Here is an 18042-nt window from a genome sequence, read left to right as displayed (position 1 = left end):
AAAACACAATTCTATATATTTTCTTTTTTTAAATATTGTTAGAGAGTTTTTTTTATTTCTATTTTATTTTATCGACCGTTTCTTTTTCATTTTTTGAACTTTTTAAACTGATCCTACAAAAGGGCGTTCACCAGCGATCTTCAGATCGCTCATATAAAACACTACACTGCTATTGTAGTGCAGGATATTATGCCTTTCAGCCTTATGCTGACAAGCAATGTTTAGTTATGGCTAATGGGAGGGGTTTTTTGGATTATTTTGTTTTTTTTATATTTTTGGTTACTTTTTTTATATCTTTTGTTTTGTTTTTCATAAATATATTTTTTTTGTGGGTGTGGGGGTTGATGGTTTTATAAATCATTTGTCTTAAATTTTTTTTAACTTTGTTTAGACACAATTTGTGCAGAATACATTGCCATTTATGAGGACGTGAATGTTCGCATGGAATATCTGTCCATAAATATTCTGGATTGAAATTCCTGAGTGGGATCCTATCCTTTAAGTGTTTTTAAAGAGGACAATCAACGGCGATCTTCTGATCGCTCATATAATACACTGCTCTGGAATTAAAGGGCAGTGTGTCCTGCATTTCAGCATTATGTTTACAGGCTATGTATTACCATGGCATAGTCAGTTTTATTTATTTACTTTTTTTATTTATTAATTTTTTTATAGCATTTCAGCCTTTCTATTTTTGTTTTTCCCATAAGAGAGCGACCTTTCACCACTCATCTGATCGTTTCTATGAAACACTGCACTACAATCTTAGTGCAGTGTATTATGCCTCTCAACATCATGCTGACAGGAGGTGTATGATTATGGCTATCATCAGTTTTTTTATGGGGTTATAAAGTTTTTTGGGCATTTCTATATATTGTTTTTTCTTAATTTAATATTTGATACAAAATATGTTTTTAAAGGCATGTTTTTGGTGAGGCGGAGATTTAGATTTTTTTAAATTATTTCATTAACCTTGTTTTGCGTCTTATTAGTTTTTAACTATTCCCATTAAGGGACTTACAGCAGCAATCTTTCGACAGCTCATAGATTAACTGCAGTAGTATGACAGTGTCTTGTGCCTCTCGGCATTATTCTAAAAGACAATTTATGGTTAAGGTTTTGTCAGGGGTTTTATTGTGTGTTTTAAACAAATATTCTCTTTTTTAATGTTTTTTAAGGGTGTTATGTTTAATTAGTTTTTTTAACTTGTTGTTTTTTGTTCTTTTTTTTTTATTCCGAGAGGGCTTTTACCAGCAATCTACTGATCGCCCATATAATACATTGCACTAGTATTACAGTGCAGTGTATTATAGCTGTCAGCATTATGTTGACAGCCAATGTTTAATTATGGCTAATGTAAAGGGAGGGTTGGGTTATTTTTTATATTTGTTGGATTATTATTATTTTTTTATTTATACATACATATATATATATATATATATATATATATATATATATATATACTTTTGTAGGGGTCGGGGTTAATTATTTTATAAATTGTTTATTTTTAACTTTTTTTTTAAAGATATTATTCATGCAGAATACATTGCCATCTATGGGGATGGCAATGCACCCGTGGAACTTCCGTCAATAGTTATTCCGGCTGGAAATTCCTCAATGTGAACCTAGCATTTAAGTTTTTTATAAAGGGGACCTTTTAACAGCGATCTTCATATCACTTATAAAATACAATGCCCTAGTATTAAAGTGCAGTTTATTATGCCCTTCAGCATTATATTAACAGACTATCAGTTATTATGGCTATAGTGTTTGGCTATAATTATATATTTGAAGTAAAATAAAAAGGAATTTAGATTTATTTTTTTACTTAGTACAGTTAAGTCTTAAGTCTGAGGTCAGTCAGCCCACAGTCTAAAGTAAACTTGTAAACTCTGCAGTCAGTGCAGTCTATTCTATAGAGTATTGAAAAAGGGGATTCCTACAAATTAAAAAAAGAGAAAAAGGATCATAAATGTTCCTAATCTCTGTACCTGAGATATGGTTGTGTTATATGAGAAGCTGTCCATAGACGATATACTTATTAACAACACATATATCTTCATGTATAAGAGAGAGACTATGAAATCTCTGCAGGTCTAGATTTTACATCTAGCCTGATTGTTATCAGTAATTAATATAAATATTAATTACCTGTCTCGTGGTTCCTTTCTTGCAGCTGACGGGCGTATATGTCACGTTCACCTTCTCGCTGGACATCAGTCACCTGTAAAAAGACAGAGGTATGATAACATGCTCCTGATACATGCTACAGACGCTAATATATATAACACTCTAGGGCCATAACTACTTATCTCAGGAATTATGAAACTGCATAAGAAAAAGAAACAAACAAAAGATGGAACACACTGGGATCTAGATGTTTCTTTTTAACTTAAAATACAATGTATATTTTTGATATTTTCTTATTTAAATATTTTATTTAAAATGTTTATATTATAAACAACAGTTAACTATATAATGGGAATGTATGCCTTTTAATTATGAAATGTTTTTATAACATTTTGGGGATTTTTTTTCTTTATTCTGAATTGTATATTTGATCCGAAAAATTTCATTTTAAAGGGATGTCTTTGTGGGGCCGGGTTGTTATATTTTAAATATTTCATCAACCTTTTTTTCATTTATAACTTTCTAACTATTTTGATAAAGGGGCTTTAACCAGCGATATTTCGATAGCTCATATAATAATACACTGCACGAGCATGATAGTGTATTATGCAGGGGTTTTATTGTAGATTTTTTCAAAAACACAATTCTATATATTTTCTTTTTTTAAATATTGTTAGAGAGTTTTTTTTATATTACTTTTTTATTTTATCAACCGTTTCTTTTTCATTTTTTGAACTTTTTAAACTAATCCTACAAGAGGGCGTTCACCAGCGATCTTCAGATCGCTCATATAAAACACTACACTGCTATTGTAGTGCAGGATATTATGCCTTTCAGCCTTATGCTGACAAGCAATGTTTAGTTATGGCTAATGGGAGTTTTTTTTGGATTATTATTTTTTTTTTATATTTTTGGGGTAATTTTTTTATATCTTTTGTTTTGTTTTTTATAAATATATTTTTTGTGGGTGTGGGGGTTGATGGTTTTATAAATCGTTTGTCTTTTATTTTTTAACTTTGTTTAGACACAATCTGTGCAGAATACATTGCCTTTTATGAGAACGTGAATGTTCGCATGGAATATCTGTCCATAAATATTCCGGATTGAAATTCCTGAGTGTGATCCTAGCCTTTAAGTGTTTTTTAAAGAGGACAATTAACGGCGATCTTCTGATCGCTCATATAATACACTGCACTGGAATTAAAGTGTAGTGTATTCTGCATTTCAGCATTATGTTTACAGGCTATGTATTACCATGGCATACTCAGTTTTATTTATTTACTTTTTTTATTTATTAATATTTTTATAGCATTTCAGCTTTCTATTTTTTTTCCCATATGAGAGCGACCTTTCACCACTGATCCGATCGTTTCTATGAAACACTGCACTACTATCTTAGTGCAGTGTATTATGCCTCTCAACATCATGCTGACAGGAGGTGTATGATTATGGCTATCGTCAGTTTTTTTATGGGGTTATAAAGTTTTTTGGGCATTTCTATATATTGTTTTTTCTTAATTTAATATTTGATGCAAAATATGTTTTTAAAGGCATGTTTTTGGTGAGGCGGAGATTTAGATTTTTTAAAATTATTTCATTAACCTTGTTTTTCGTCTTTTAAGTTTTTAACTATTCCCATTAAGGGACTTAAAGCAGCAATCTTTCGACAGCTCATATATTAACTGCAGTAGTATGACAGTGTCTTATGCCACTCGGCATTATTCTAAAAGACAATTTATTGTTAAGGTTTTGTCAGGGGTTTTATTGTGTGTTTTAAAAAAATATTCTCTTTTTTAATGTTTTTTAAGGGTGTTATGTTTAATAATTTTTTATAACTTGCTGTTTTTTGTTCTTTTTTTTATCCCAAGAGAGGGCTTTTACCAGCAATCTACTGATCGCCCATATAATACATTGCACTAGTATTACAGTGCAGTGTATTATAGCTGTCAGCATTATGTTGACAGCCAATGTTTAATTATGGCTAATGTAAAGGGAGGGTTGGGTTGTTTTTATATTTGTTGGATTATTATTTTTTTTATTTCTTTATACACACACACATATATGTGTGTATAATTTTGTAGGGGTCTGGGTTAATTATTTTTTAAATTGTTTATTTTTACCTTTTTTTTTAGATATTATTCATGCAGAATACATTGCCATTAATGGGGATGGCAATGCACCCGTGGAACCTCCGTCAATAGTAATTCCGGCTGGAAATTCCTCAATGTGAAGCTAGCATTTACATTTTTATAAAGGGGACCTTTTAACAGCGATCTTCATATCACTTATAAAATACAATGCACTAGTATTTAAGTGCAGTGTATTATGCCCTTCAGCATTATATTAACAGACTATCAGTTATTATGGCTATAGTGTTTGGCTATAATTATATATTTGAAGTAAAATAAAAAGGAATATAGATTTTTTTTTACTTAGTACAGTTAAGTCTTAAGTCTGAGGTCAGTCAGCCCACAGTCTAAAGTAAACTTGTAAACTCTGCAGTCAGTGCAGTCTATTCTATAGAGTATTGAAAAAGGGGATTCCTACAAATTAAAAAAAGAGAAAAAGGATCATAAATGTTCCTAATCTCTGTACCTGAGATATGGATGTGTTATATGAGAAGCTGTCCATAGACGATATACTTATTAACAACACATATATCTTCATGTATAAGAGAGAGACTATGACATCTCTGCAGGTCTAGATTTGACATCTAGCCTGATTGTTATCAGTAATTAATATAAATATTAATTACCTATCTCGTGGTTCCTTTCTTGCAGCTGACGGGCGTATATGTCACGTTCACCTTCTCGCTGGACATCAGTCTCCTGTAAAAAGACACAGGTATGATAACATGCTCCTGATACATGCTACAGACGCTAATATATATAACACTCTAGGGCCATAACTACTTATCTCAGGAATTATGAAACTGCATAAGAAAAAGAAACAAACAAAAATGGAACACACTGGGATCTAGATGTTTCTTTTTAACTTAAAATATAATGTATATTTTTGATATTTTTTTAATTAAATATTTTATTTAAAATGTTTATATGATAAACAACAGTTAACTATATAATGGGAATGTATGCCTTTTAATTTTGAAATGTTTTTATAACATTTTGGGGATTTTTTTTATTCTGAATTGTATATTTGATTTAAAAAATTTCATTTTAAAGGGATGTTTTTGTGGGGCCGGGTTGTTATTTTTTTTTATTATTTCATCAACCTTTTTTTCATTTATAACTTACTAACTATTTTGATAAAGGGGCATTAACGAGCGATATTTCGATAGCTCATATAATAATACAGAGCACGAGTATGATAGTGTATTAAGTAGGGGTTTTATTGTAGATTTTTTTAAAACACAATTCTATATATTTTCTTTTTTAAAATATTGTTAGAGAGTTTTTATCTGTTTTTTAGTTTATCGACCATTTCTTTTTCATTTTTGTACTTTTTAAACTAATCCTACAAGAGGGCGTTCACCAGCGATCTTCAGATCGCTCATATAATACACTACACTGGTATTATAGTGCAGGACATCATGCTTTTCAGCTTTATGCTGAAAAGCAATGTTTAGTTATGGCTAATGGGAGGGGGTTTTTGGATTACTTTGTTTTTTATATTTTTTGGGTTATTTTTTTTATATCTTTTGTTTTGTTTTGTATAAATATATTTTTTGTGGGTGTGGGGGTTGATGGTTTTATAAATCGTTTGTCTTTTAATTTTTAACTTTGTTTAGACACAATCTGTGCAGAATACATTGCCATTTATGAGGACGTGAATGTTCGCGTGGAATATCTTTTCATAAATACTCCGGATTGAAATTCTTGAGTGTGACCCTAGCCTTTAAGTTTTTTTTAAAGAGGACAATCAACAGCGATCTTCTGATCGCTCATATAATACACTGCTCTGGAATTAAAGTGCAGTGTATTCTGCATTTCAGCATTATGTTTACAGGCTATGTATTACCATGGCTATAGTCAGTTTTATTTATTAACTTTTTTTATTTATTAATTTTTTTATAGCACCATGCACATTAGATGCCTAAATTGGTGATTTGTACCGCAATGGTTGTTAGTTGCAGAGGTTTAGACATAAAAACTAAAATAAAAAAACAACAAGTGACCCCATATTAAAAACTGCTCCCCTCAAGGAATGTAACAAGGGGTGCAGTGAGCATTCGGACCCTACAGGTCTCTGACAGATTTTTGGAACAATGAACCGTGAAAATAAAAATGAACATTTTTACACTAACCTGTTGGTGTAGCCCTACAATATTTATTTTCACAAGAGTTAAATGAGGAAAAAGGCCCCCAATATTCGTAAAACAACTTTTCTCAAGTATGGAAATACCCCATATGCGGACGTAAAGTGATCAGACTGCAGAGCTTATAAGAGAGTGAGCGCCATCAGCCTATTTGGAGAGTGGATTTGGCTGGAATGGAGGTAGGCAGCATGGTGTGTTCTCAAAGTCCCCATTGTGCCAAGACAGTGGACCCCACCCCCCCACATGTAACCACATTTTGGAAACTACACCCCTCAAGGAATGTAAGAAGGGGTACAGTGAGCATTTAGAGCCCAAAGGTGATTTCAAGATTTTTGGAACAGTAGGCTCTAACAATAAAAAAATATTTTTCAGAGCACTGTTCAAAACATCTTGGAATTACTGTTTGGGGATAAATGATCACTGTACCCCTTGTTACATTCCTTGATGGGTGTAGATTTCAAAAGGGTGTAACATGTCGTGGATTTTCACTGTTCTTGCACCATAGGGGCTTCCTAAATGCAACATGCCCCCCAAAAACCATTTCACCAAAATTTGCTTTCCAAAAGCCAAATGTGGCTCCTTCTCTTCTGAGGATTGTAGTGCACTCGCAGAGCACTTAACATGCACATATGGGGTATTTCCATACTCAGAAGAAATAGGGTTACAAATTTCGGGGGGTATTTTCTCCTATTACCCCTTGTAAAAATAAAAAAAATTGGGGAAAAAGCTGCATTTTTGTGCTTTTTTTTCCTTATTTACACATCCCACTGTAATGAAAAGTCGTCAAACACCTGTGGGGTGTTAAAGCTCACTGTTCCCCTTGTTACGTTCCTTGAGGGGTGTAGTTTCCAAAACAGTATGCCATGTGGGTTTTTTGTTGCTGTCTTGGCACCATAGGGGCTTCCTAAATGGGACATGCCCCCCAAAAACCATTTCAGCAAAACTTGCTTTCCAAAAGCCAAATGTGACTCCTCTTCTGAGCATTGTAGTGCGCCTGCAGTGCACTTGACGTCCACACATGGGGTATTTCCATACTCAGAAGAGATGGGGTTACAAATTTTGGGGCGCATTTTCTCCTATTACCCCTTGTAAAAATGTAAAATTTGGGGGGAAACCAGCATTTTAGTGGAAACATTTTTTTATTTACACATCCAACTTTAACGAAAAGTTGTCAAACACCTGTGGGGTTTTAAGGCTCACTGTTCCCCTTGTTACGTTCCTTGATGGGTGTAGTTTCCAAAATAGCATGCCATGTGTTTTTTTTTTTTTTGCTGTCCTGGCACCATAGGGCTTCCTAAATGGGACATGCCCCCCAAAAACCATTTCAGCAAAATTTGCTTTCCAAAAGCCAAATGTGACTCCTTCTCTTCTGGGCATTGTAGTGTGTCAGCAGAGCACTAGACATCCACACATGGGGTATTTCCATACTCAGAAGAGATGGGGTTACAAATTTTGGGGTGCATTTTTCCTATTACCCCTTGTAAAAGTGTCAAATTTGGGGGAAAACCAGCATTTTAGTGAAAAAAAAATTCATTTACACATCCAACTTTAACGAAAAGTCGCCAAACACATGTGGGGTGTTCAGGCTCACTGTACCCCCTTGTTACGTTCCTTGAGGGGTGCAGTTTCCAAAAAAGTATGCCATGTGTTTTTTTTTTCTGTTCTGGCACCATAGAGGCTTTAAGAAAAACTCACTCTCCAAAATCCCATTGTCGCTCCTTCCCTTCTGAGCACTCTGCTGCGCCCACCAAACACTTTACATACATATATAAGGTATTTCCTTACTCGAGAGTAATCGGGTTACAATTTTTAGGAAGATTTCTCTCTTTTTATACCTTGTAAAAATTCAAAAACTGGGTCTACAAGAAAATGCGAGTGTAAAAAAATGAAGATTTTGAATTTTCTCCTTCTCTTTGCTGCTATTCCTGTGAAACACCTAAAGTGTTAACCCACTTGCTGAATTTCATTTTGAATACTTTGAGGGGTGCAGTTTTTATAATGGGGTCATTTGTGCGGTATTTCTAATATGAAGGCCCTTCAAATCCACTTCAAAACTGAACTGGTCCCTGAAAAATTCAGATTTTGAAAATTTTGTGAAAAATTGGAAAATTGCTGCTGAACTTTGAAGCCCTCTAAAGTCTTCCAAAAGTAAAAACATGTCAAGTTTATGATGCAAACATAAAGTAGACATATTGGGGGATATTTATCAAAGGATTTAGACAGTTTTTTTCCTGTCTAAATTTGTCGGACAGATAGTCGCAGTCTAAATATGTGCGACTTTTTTGCGACTTTTGCTCTAGAGGATTTTTAGAACATGATGCATTCTAGTCTATTTTAGACGGAAATGCATTGGAAAATGCATTGGTGCTGAATTTATGCAAAGCGATTTTTTAGCGACAAGTCGCGTCGCCTGAAAGTACACCGCAGTGTTAGCCCATGTTGGGGCAGGTTTAAATACAGTCTAAAGCATAGATCATGAAGTCTGTGTGCAGAATTTATCAAGAGCCGTGCTCCTTTTGATAAATTAGGCGCACAATAGACCAGCCTAACCCTCTGTAGTTTGGTCTATATTGATGCGGGACATAGACAACTTTGATAAATATCCCCCATTGTATATAACAGTGTTTCCCAACCCAGTCCTCAAGGCACACCAACAGTCCAGAATTTTTATTTTTCCCTGTTCTATTCCAATGGAGTAACTGAAAAAAACTGGAATGTTGGTGTGCCTTGAGGACTGGGTTGGGAAACACTGGTATATGTGAATCAATATATAATTTATTTGGAATGTCCATTTTCCTAATAAGCAGAGAGCTCAAAGTAAAAAAAAATGCAAAATTTTCAATTTTTTCATCAAATTTTGGAATTTTTCACCAAGAAATGATGCAAGTATCAATGGAATCAGAATGAAAAGTAAAAGCATCCCAGAATTATTAATGCTTAAAGTGACAGTGGTCAGATGTGCAAAAAACGCTCTGGTCCTTAAGGTAAAAATGGTCTGCGTCCTTAAGGGGTTAATTATCCCGTATGGTGGATGGCATAAACATATAAAAAAAATTCCCCAAAAATTTTATAAAAATGAATAAATAGTAAAATATAAACAAAAGGGGTACCGATAAAAACTACAAATAATGATGCAAAAATTAGCTCTATACCACCCCGTATAAAGTGTTATGCGGGAAAACAAAACTTTACAAAATTTGCAAAATTGTGATTTTCTTTAAAATTTTTCAACATAAATTATATTGTTTTGGTTGCGCCGTACATTTTATGGTAAAATAATTTATGTTATTACAAAGTAAAATTGGTGATACAAAAAACAAGCCCTCATGTGGGTCTGTGGATGGAAATATAAAAGAGTTATGATTTTTAAAATGCAAGGAGAAAAAAACGAATATACAAAAATAAAATTGGTCTGGTCCTTAACCCCTTCCCGACCTATGACATACCTGTACGTCATGGGTGGCAAGGTGTTCCCGACCCATGACATACAGGTACGTCATGAACATTTTTGCCGCTACTCGCGGCATCCCGCAGCGCCCGGTAAGATGGTGGCTATCACTGATAGCCAGCCATCTTACCATGCGACCACGGGGGGTTTCATCCCCCCCCCCCCCCCAGCGATCGCTGCTATCAGCTGGTCAAATCTGACTAGCTGATAGCAGCGTTTCGCTCTCAGAATACTTAGCAGCGCGGTGTGTGAGTCCCGATCACGGGGATCGGGGGACACACTGCTCTGCTAAGTGTCCCTGACCCGTCCCCCGCCGTCACTTACCCGTCCGAGCGGTGTCCCGATCGGTCCCGGCGTCCTCCAGGCGGTCCCGGCGGCGCTGCGTCCCGGAGGTGAGTTTCCGGCAGCAGTGCGGCATCTTCATTGGCAGCAGTGAGATAGCCGTAAAGCGATCTCACTGCTGCCTCTGGGAGTTTCAAAACTGCAACTCCCAGCATGCCCAGACAGCCTTTGGCTTTCTGGGCATGCTGGGAGTTGTAGTTTTGCAACATCTGGAGGTCCACAGTTTGGAGACCACTGTATAATGGTCTCCAATCTGTGCTCTTCCAGATGTTGCAAAACTACAACTCCCAGCATGCTCAGTCTGTCCAGGCATGCTGGGAGTTGTAGTTCTCTAACATCTGGAAGAGCACAGATTGGAGACCATTATACAGTGGTCTCCAAACTGTGGACCTCCAGATGTTGCAAAACTACAACTCCCAGCATGCCCAGACTGCCCAAGCATGCTGGAAGTTGTAGTTCGGCAACATCTGATCCTTCAGATATTGCCGAACTACAACTTCCAGCATGCCTGGGCAGTCTGGGCATGCTGGGAGTTGTAGTTTTGCAACAACTGGAGGCACACTAGTTGGGAAACATTGTCCGTTTCCTAACTCAGTGCCTCCAGCTGTTGCAATTGTTGCAAAACTATAACTCCCAGCATGCACTGACAGACCATGCATGCTGGGAATTGTAGTTTTGCAACAGCTGGAGGCACACTGGTTTGGAAACACTAAGTTTGGTTGCAAAACACTTGAAAGTTTATTACTTAACTTAGTGTTTCCAAACCAGTGTGCCTCCAGCTGTTGCAAAACTTCAACTCCCAGCATGCACGGACAGCCAAAGGGCATGCTCGGAGTTTGCAACAGCTGGATGTTTGCCCCCTCCCCCCAATGTGAATGTACAGGGTACACTCACATGGGCGGAGGTTTACAGTGAGTGCTGCAAGTTTGAGATGGCGCAAATTTTGCGCTGCAGCTCAAACTCCCAGCGGCAAACTTGCTGTGAACCTCTGCCCATGTGACTGTACCCTAAAAACACTACACTACACTGACACTAACCTAAAATAAAAAGTAAAAAACACTACGTATACACATACCCCTACACAGCCCCCCCCTCCCCCCAAAAAAATTAAAAATGTCTGGTACGCTACTGTTTCCAAAACGGAGCCTCCAGCTGTTGCAAAATAATAACTCCCAGTATTGCCGGACAGCCATTGACTGTCCAGGCATGCTGGGAGTTTTGCAACAGCTGGAGGCACCCTGTTTGGGAATCATTGGCGTAGAATACCCCTATGTCCACCCCTATGCAAATCCCTAATTCAGGCCTCAAATGCGCATGGCGCTATCTCACTTTGGAGCCCTGTCGTATTTCAGGGCAACAGTTTTGGGACACATATGGGGTATCGTCGTACTCGGGAGAAATTGCCTTACAAATTTTGGGGGGCTTTTTCTTCTTTAACCCCTTATGAAAAGGTGAAGTTGGGGTCTACACCAGCATTTTAGTGTAAAAAAATAAATTTTTTACACTGACATGCTGGTGTTGCCCTATACTTTTCATTTTCACAAGAGGTAAAAGGGAAAAAAGACCCTCTAAATTTGTAATGCAATTTCTCCCGAGTACGGAGATACCCCATATGTGGGCGCAAAGTGCTCTGGGGGCGCACAACAAGGCCCAGAAGGGAGAGTGCACCAAGTACATTTGAGGCGATTTGCACAGGGGTGGCTGATTGTTACAGCAATTCTGACAAACGCAAAACAATAAATATCCATATGTGACCCCATTTTGGAAGCTACACCCTCACAGAATGTAATAAGGGGTGCAGAGAGAATTTACACCCCACTGGTGTATGACAGATTTTTGGAACAGTGGTCTGTGAAAATGAAAAATAAAATTTTTCATTTGCACAGTCCACCGTTTCAAATATCTGTCAAACGCCAGTGGGGTGTAAATGCTCACTGCACCCCTTATTAAATTCCATGAGGGGTATAGTTTCCAAAATGGGGTCACATGTGGGGGGGGGGGGGGTCCACTGTTCTGGCACCATAGGGGCTTCCTAAATGGGACATGCCCCCCAAAAACCCTTTCAGAAAAACTCACTCTCCAAAATCCCATTGTCGCTCCTTCCCTTCTGAGCCCTCTACTGCGCCCGCCGAACACTTTACATACGCATATGAGGTATTTCCTTACTCAAGAGAAATTGGGTTACAAATTTTAGGGTGATTTCTCTCCTTTTACCCCGTGTAAAAATTAAAAAATTGGGTCTACAAGAAAATGCAAGTGTAAAAAATGAAGATTTAGAATTTTCTCCTTCACTATGCTGCTATTCCTGTGAAACACCTAAAGGGTTAAAACACTTACTGAATGTCATTTTGAATACTTTGGGGGGTGTTGTTTTTATAATGGGGTAATTTATGGGGTATTTCTAATATGAAGACCCTTAAAATCCACTTCCAACCTGAACTGGTCCCTGAAAAATTACGATTTTGAAAATCTTGAGAAAAATTGGAAAATTGCTGCGGAACTTTGAAGCCATCTGATGTCCTCCAAAAGTAAAAACTTGCAAATTTTTTTATGCAAACACAAAGTAGACATATTGTATATGTGAATCAATATGTAATTTATTTGGAATATCCATTTTCCTTTCAAGCAGAGACTTTCAAAGTTAGAAAAATGCTAAATTTTCTAAATTTTCATGAAATTTTTAGATTTTTTACCAAGAAAGGATGCAAATATCAGTGAAATTTTACCAATAACATAAAGTAGAATATGTCACGAAAAAACAATCTCGGAATCAGAATGATAAGTAAAAGCATCCCAGAGTTATTAATGTTAAAAGTGACAGTGGTCAGATTTTCAAAAAATGCCCAGGTCCTGAAGGTGAAAATGGGCTGGGTCATGAAGGGGTTAAGGGGTTAAAGAAAATTTAGTAGATAAGTAATACAGATAAAGCAAGTATTTATCAACAGATTTATGTGTCTTACATTGCGAATGTTTGGAGCATTTTTTTGGGCGCAGTGTCTTTTTGCGCCAGAATGTGGCTGTTACGCCTAGCGCTCCGGGCCCCCGCTCCTCCCCGGAGCGCTCACGGCGTCTTTCTCCCTGCAGCTCCCCGGTCAGTCCCGCTGACCGGGAGCGCTGCTCTGTCATGGCCGTTGGGGATGCGATTCGCACAGCGGGACGCGCCCGCTCGCGAATCGCATCCCAGGTCACTTACCCGTTCCCGTCCCCTGCTGTCATGTGCTGGCGCGCGCGGCTCCGCTCTCTAGGGCGCGCGCGCGCCAGCTCCCTGAGACTTAAAGGGCCAGTGCACCAATGATTGGTGCCTGGCCCAATTAGCTTAATTGGCTCCCACCTGCTCCCTGGCTATATCTGGTCTCCTCCCTTGCACTCCCTTGCCGGATCTTGTTGCCATCGTGCCAGTGAAAGCGTTTCCTTGTGTGTTCCTAGCCTGTGTTCCAGACCTCCTGCCGTTGCCCCTGACTACGATCCTTGCTGCCTGCCCCGACCTTCTGCTACGTCCGACCTTGCTTCTGTCTACTCCCTTGTACCGCGCCTATCTTCAGCAGCCAGAGAGGTGAGCCGTTGCTAGTGGATACGACCTGGTCACTACCGCCGCAGCAAGACCATCCCGCTTTGCGGCGGGCTCTGGTGAAAACCAGTAGTGACTTAGAACCGATCCACTAGCACGGTCCACGCCAATCCCTCTCCGGCACAGAGGATCCACTACCTGCCAGCCGGCATCGTGACAGTAGATCCGGCCATGGATCCCGCTGAAGTTCCTCTGCCAGTTGTCGCTGACCTCACCACGGTGGTCGCCCAGCAGTCACAACAGATAGCGCAACAAGGCCAACAGCTGTCTCAACTGACCGTTATGCTACAGCAGTTACTACCACAGCTTCAGCAATCATCTCCTCCGCCAGCTCCTGCACCTCCTCCGCAGCGAGTGGCCGCTTCTGGTCTACGCCTATCCTTGCCGGATAAATTTGATGGGGACTCTAAGTTTTGCCGTGGCTTTCTTTCCCAATGTTCCCTGCACTTGGAGATGATGTCGGACCAGTTTCCCACTGAAAGGTCTAAGGTGGCTTTCGTAGTCAGCCTTCTGTCTGGAAAAGCCCTGTCTTGGGCCACACCGCTCTGGGACCGCAATGACCCCGTCACTGCCTCTGTACACTCCTTCTTCTCGGAAATCCGAAGTGTCTTTGAGGAACCTGCCCGAGCCTCTTCTGCTGAGACTGCCCTGTTGAACCTGGTCCAGGGTAATTCTTTCGTTGGCGAGTATGCCGTACAATTCCGTACTCTTGCTTCAGAATTATCCTGGAATAATGAGGCCCTCTGCGCGACCTTTAAAAAAGGCCTATCCAGCAACATTAAAGATGTTCTGGCCGCACGAGAAATCCCTGCTAATCTACATGAACTCATTCACCTAGCCACTCGCATTGACATGCGTTTTTCCGAAAGGCGTCAGGAGCTCCGCCAGGATATGGACTCTGTTCGCACGAGGCGTTTCTTCTCCTCGGCTCCTCTCTCCTCTGGTCCCCTGCAATCTGTTCCTGTGCCTCCCGCCGTGGAGGCTATGCAGGTCGACCGGTCTCGCCTGACACCTCAAGAGAGGACACGACGCCGCATGGAGAATCTCTGCCTGTACTGTGCTAGTACCGAACACTTCCTGAAGGATTGTCCTATCCGTCCTCCCCGCCTGGAAAGACGTACGCTGACTCCGCACAAAGGTGAGACAGTCCTTGATGTCTACTCTGCTTCTCCACGTCTTACTGTGCCTGTGCGGATATCTGCCTCTGCCTTCTCCTTCTCTACTATGGCCTTCTTGGACTCCGGATCTGCAGGAAATTTTATTTTGGCCTCTCTCGTCAACAGGTTCAACATCCCAGTGACCAGTCTCGCCAGACCCCTCTACATCAATTGTGTAAACAATGAAAGATTGGACTGTACCATACGTTTCCGCACGGAGCCCCTTCTAATGTGCATCGGATCTCATCACGAGAGGATTGAACTTTTGGTCCTCCCCAATTGCACTTCTGAAATTCTCCTTGGACTTCCCTGGCTTCAACTTCATTCCCCAACCCTGGATTGGTCCACTGGGGAGATCAAGAGTTGGGGGTCCTCTTGTTCCAAGGACTGCCTTCAACCGGTTTCCAGTACTCCCTGCCGTGACCCTGTGGTTCCTCCTGTATCCGGTCCCCCTAAGGTCATTAAGGACTCTGCCTGCCACAGGAAATGCCTCTCCCCCCCTCCCAGTCCCATCAGGCAAGCCTCTGTGTCCCCTCATGGCCCTCGTCCTGGTGTCACACTGCCCCGTGCCAGGTCTCGCCCTCTGCCCTCTCTCCCCATTCCTACTCCTGCTGTTCTGCCTGCCGTTGAGGAATCCCTCCATCCTTTTCCGGTGTCCTCATCCCAGGGGAGGCAGTTACCGGACAAAGAGAAGGGGAGACCTAAGGGGGGGGGGTACTGTTACGCCTAGCGCTCCGGGCCCCCGCTCCTCCCCGGAGCGCTCACGGCGTCTTTCTCCCTGCAGCTCCCCGGTCAGTCCCGCTGACCGGGAGCGCTGCTCTGTCATGGCCGTTGGGGATGCGATTCGCACAGCGGGACGCGCCCGCTCGCGAATCGCATCCCAGGTCACTTACCCGTTCCCGTCCCCTGCTGTCATGTGCTGGCGCGCGCGGCTCCGCTCTCTAGGGCGCGCGCGCGCCAGCTCCCTGAGACTTAAAGGGCCAGTGCACCAATGATTGGTGCCTGGCCCAATTAGCTTAATTGGCTCCCACCTGCTCCCTGGCTATATCTGGTCTCCTCCCTTGCACTCCCTTGCCGGATCTTGTTGCCATCGTGCCAGTGAAAGCGTTTCCTTGTGTGTTCCTAGCCTGTGTTCCAGACCTCCTGCCGTTGCCCCTGACTACGATCCTTGCTGCCTGCCCCGACCTTCTGCTACGTCCGACCTTGCTTCTGTCTACTCCCTTGTACCGCGCCTATCTTCAGCAGCCAGAGAGGTGAGCCGTTGCTAGTGGATACGACCTGGTCACTACCGCCGCAGCAAGACCATCCCGCTTTGCGGCGGGCTCTGGTGAAAACCAGTAGTGACTTAGAACCGATCCACTAGCACGGTCCACGCCAATCCCTCTCCGGCACAGAGGATCCACTACCTGCCAGCCGGCATCGTGACAGTGGCGCATTCTCCCCACTGTCATTTTGTAAACTTGCTAGGTTTTTAACCATCCTGTGTTTGATTTTTGCAGTGGTCAGTAATTTATCATTTGCACCAGTTGTATTTTGGTGCTAATTTGCCTGTTTTTGGCGCAAATCCCCACCAACAATATTCTGACATGGAAAACACACATACCAAAGGAAGAATAGGGTACGTGCCAAAGTTACTAAAGGACATGCGTCAAATGATAAATTTGGCGCATGTCCGTAAAAGCCAAGGTAAAAAAAAAACGGGTAAAAATAAACTGACAACAGGTAAAAATTATAAATACCCCCCAATGTCCTAATAAGTAAAATGGAGCCACCCTTACCTGGTGTCCAAAGGAGCAGCTAACCCTGGCACAGGTAGAGTAGTACAGAACATGTAGTACCACCCTGTACTGTAGGGAGGTGCTACCAGACAGCTAGTCAGTGCATGCACTTCAGTAATACAGATGATTTAAAAGTAAAATGCCCATTCTGATTGGTCCGTACTTCCAGCCATTGACACGTTTCACAGATCTGGACTGTCTGTAGCATTGTATGTTGAGTTACAATTGTCCAGAAAAGACCATTGGGGGAGATTTATCAAAACCGATGCGAAGGAAAAGTTGAGCAGTTGCCAATAGCAACCAATCAGATCACTTCTTTCATTTTGCAGAGGCCTTGTTAAAAATGAAATAGGCAATCTGATTGGTTGATATGGGCAACTGGCCAACTTTTCCTCTGGACAGGTTTTGATAAATCTCCCCCATTGTATGTTGAAACTATTGTTTGTTGAGTACAACGTGTATAACGTTTTGCCAAGCGTTAGGTATGGTAAAATCTATTGCTTGGTTCCCTTTAATGGTCATACATAAGATCCAGCATTATAATGGTTAAACATACATAATGTAAGCATCAATTCTTGTTTTATGTTATAACAGGAGGTGTGTGTGTCTCTGTAATGTTGAAAGTTCAGAGATCTCTGATATTACTTTCCTATCACCCCTGTTACTATGTATCATACACTGAAGATATTTAGACATTTAAGTGCTTTTGCCTTTACATGAATGCAACAGTACAAATATGAATATACAATATGAACATACCGTATATACTTGAGTATAAGCCGAGTTTTTCAGCACAAATTTTCATGCTGAAAACACCCCCCTCGGCTTATACTCGAGTGAACTCTCCGCCTGTCAACCTCCAGACCTCCAGATGTTGCAAAACTACAACTGCCAGCAAGCCCGGACAGCCATCGACTGTCCGGGCATGCTGGGTGTTGCCGTTTTTTAACCTCTGGAGGTCTGCAGGTTGAAGACCACTGCGGCCTTCGTCATCATCCAGCCCCCCCCCCTCTCTTGTTTTGTACTCACCTCCCCTCGGCAGAAGTTAGGGTGAGCTGGTCCGGGTGTTCTATGCTGCAGGGACCGTCCGGTGGGGATGGTTAGTCGTTGCAGGCTGTCAATTTTCACAGGGGGGGGGGCCTCTTCTCCACGCTTCGGGCCCGGCCCCGGAGTAGTGACGTTGCCTTGACGCCACCGCACAGGAACGTTCATGCGCAACATCCCTGTGCGTCATCGTCAAGGCAACGTCACTGGGTCCGGGCCCGAAGCGCAGAGAAGAGGCCCGCCGGTGAAAATGGACAGCCTGCAACGACTAACCATCCCCACTGGATGGTCCCTGCAGC

At 41.0% G+C, this 18042-nt stretch overlaps 1 long non-coding RNA gene across 1 annotated transcript in view; it reads right to left on the bottom strand.

Moving 5' to 3' along the window:
* Positions 1-2142: 2142 nt before the first annotated feature.
* Positions 2143-18042, bottom strand: part of LOC130275629 (uncharacterized) — a 42722-nt gene continuing 26822 nt past the window's right edge. Inside the window, exons 2-3 of the long non-coding RNA XR_008844845.1 lie at positions 4886-4958; positions 2143-2224 (exon numbers count right to left, since the gene is read on the bottom strand). This is a non-coding gene — a long non-coding RNA (uncharacterized LOC130275629). The remainder of the gene's footprint in view (positions 2225-4885; positions 4959-18042) is intronic.

This window comes from Hyla sarda, chromosome 6 (assembly GCF_029499605.1).
Source record: "Hyla sarda isolate aHylSar1 chromosome 6, aHylSar1.hap1, whole genome shotgun sequence".
Lineage (NCBI taxonomy): Eukaryota > Metazoa > Chordata > Amphibia > Anura > Hylidae > Hyla > Hyla sarda.
The sequence above is the reverse complement of the archived record's forward strand: the minus strand, read 5'-3'. Positions and strand labels throughout refer to the sequence as shown.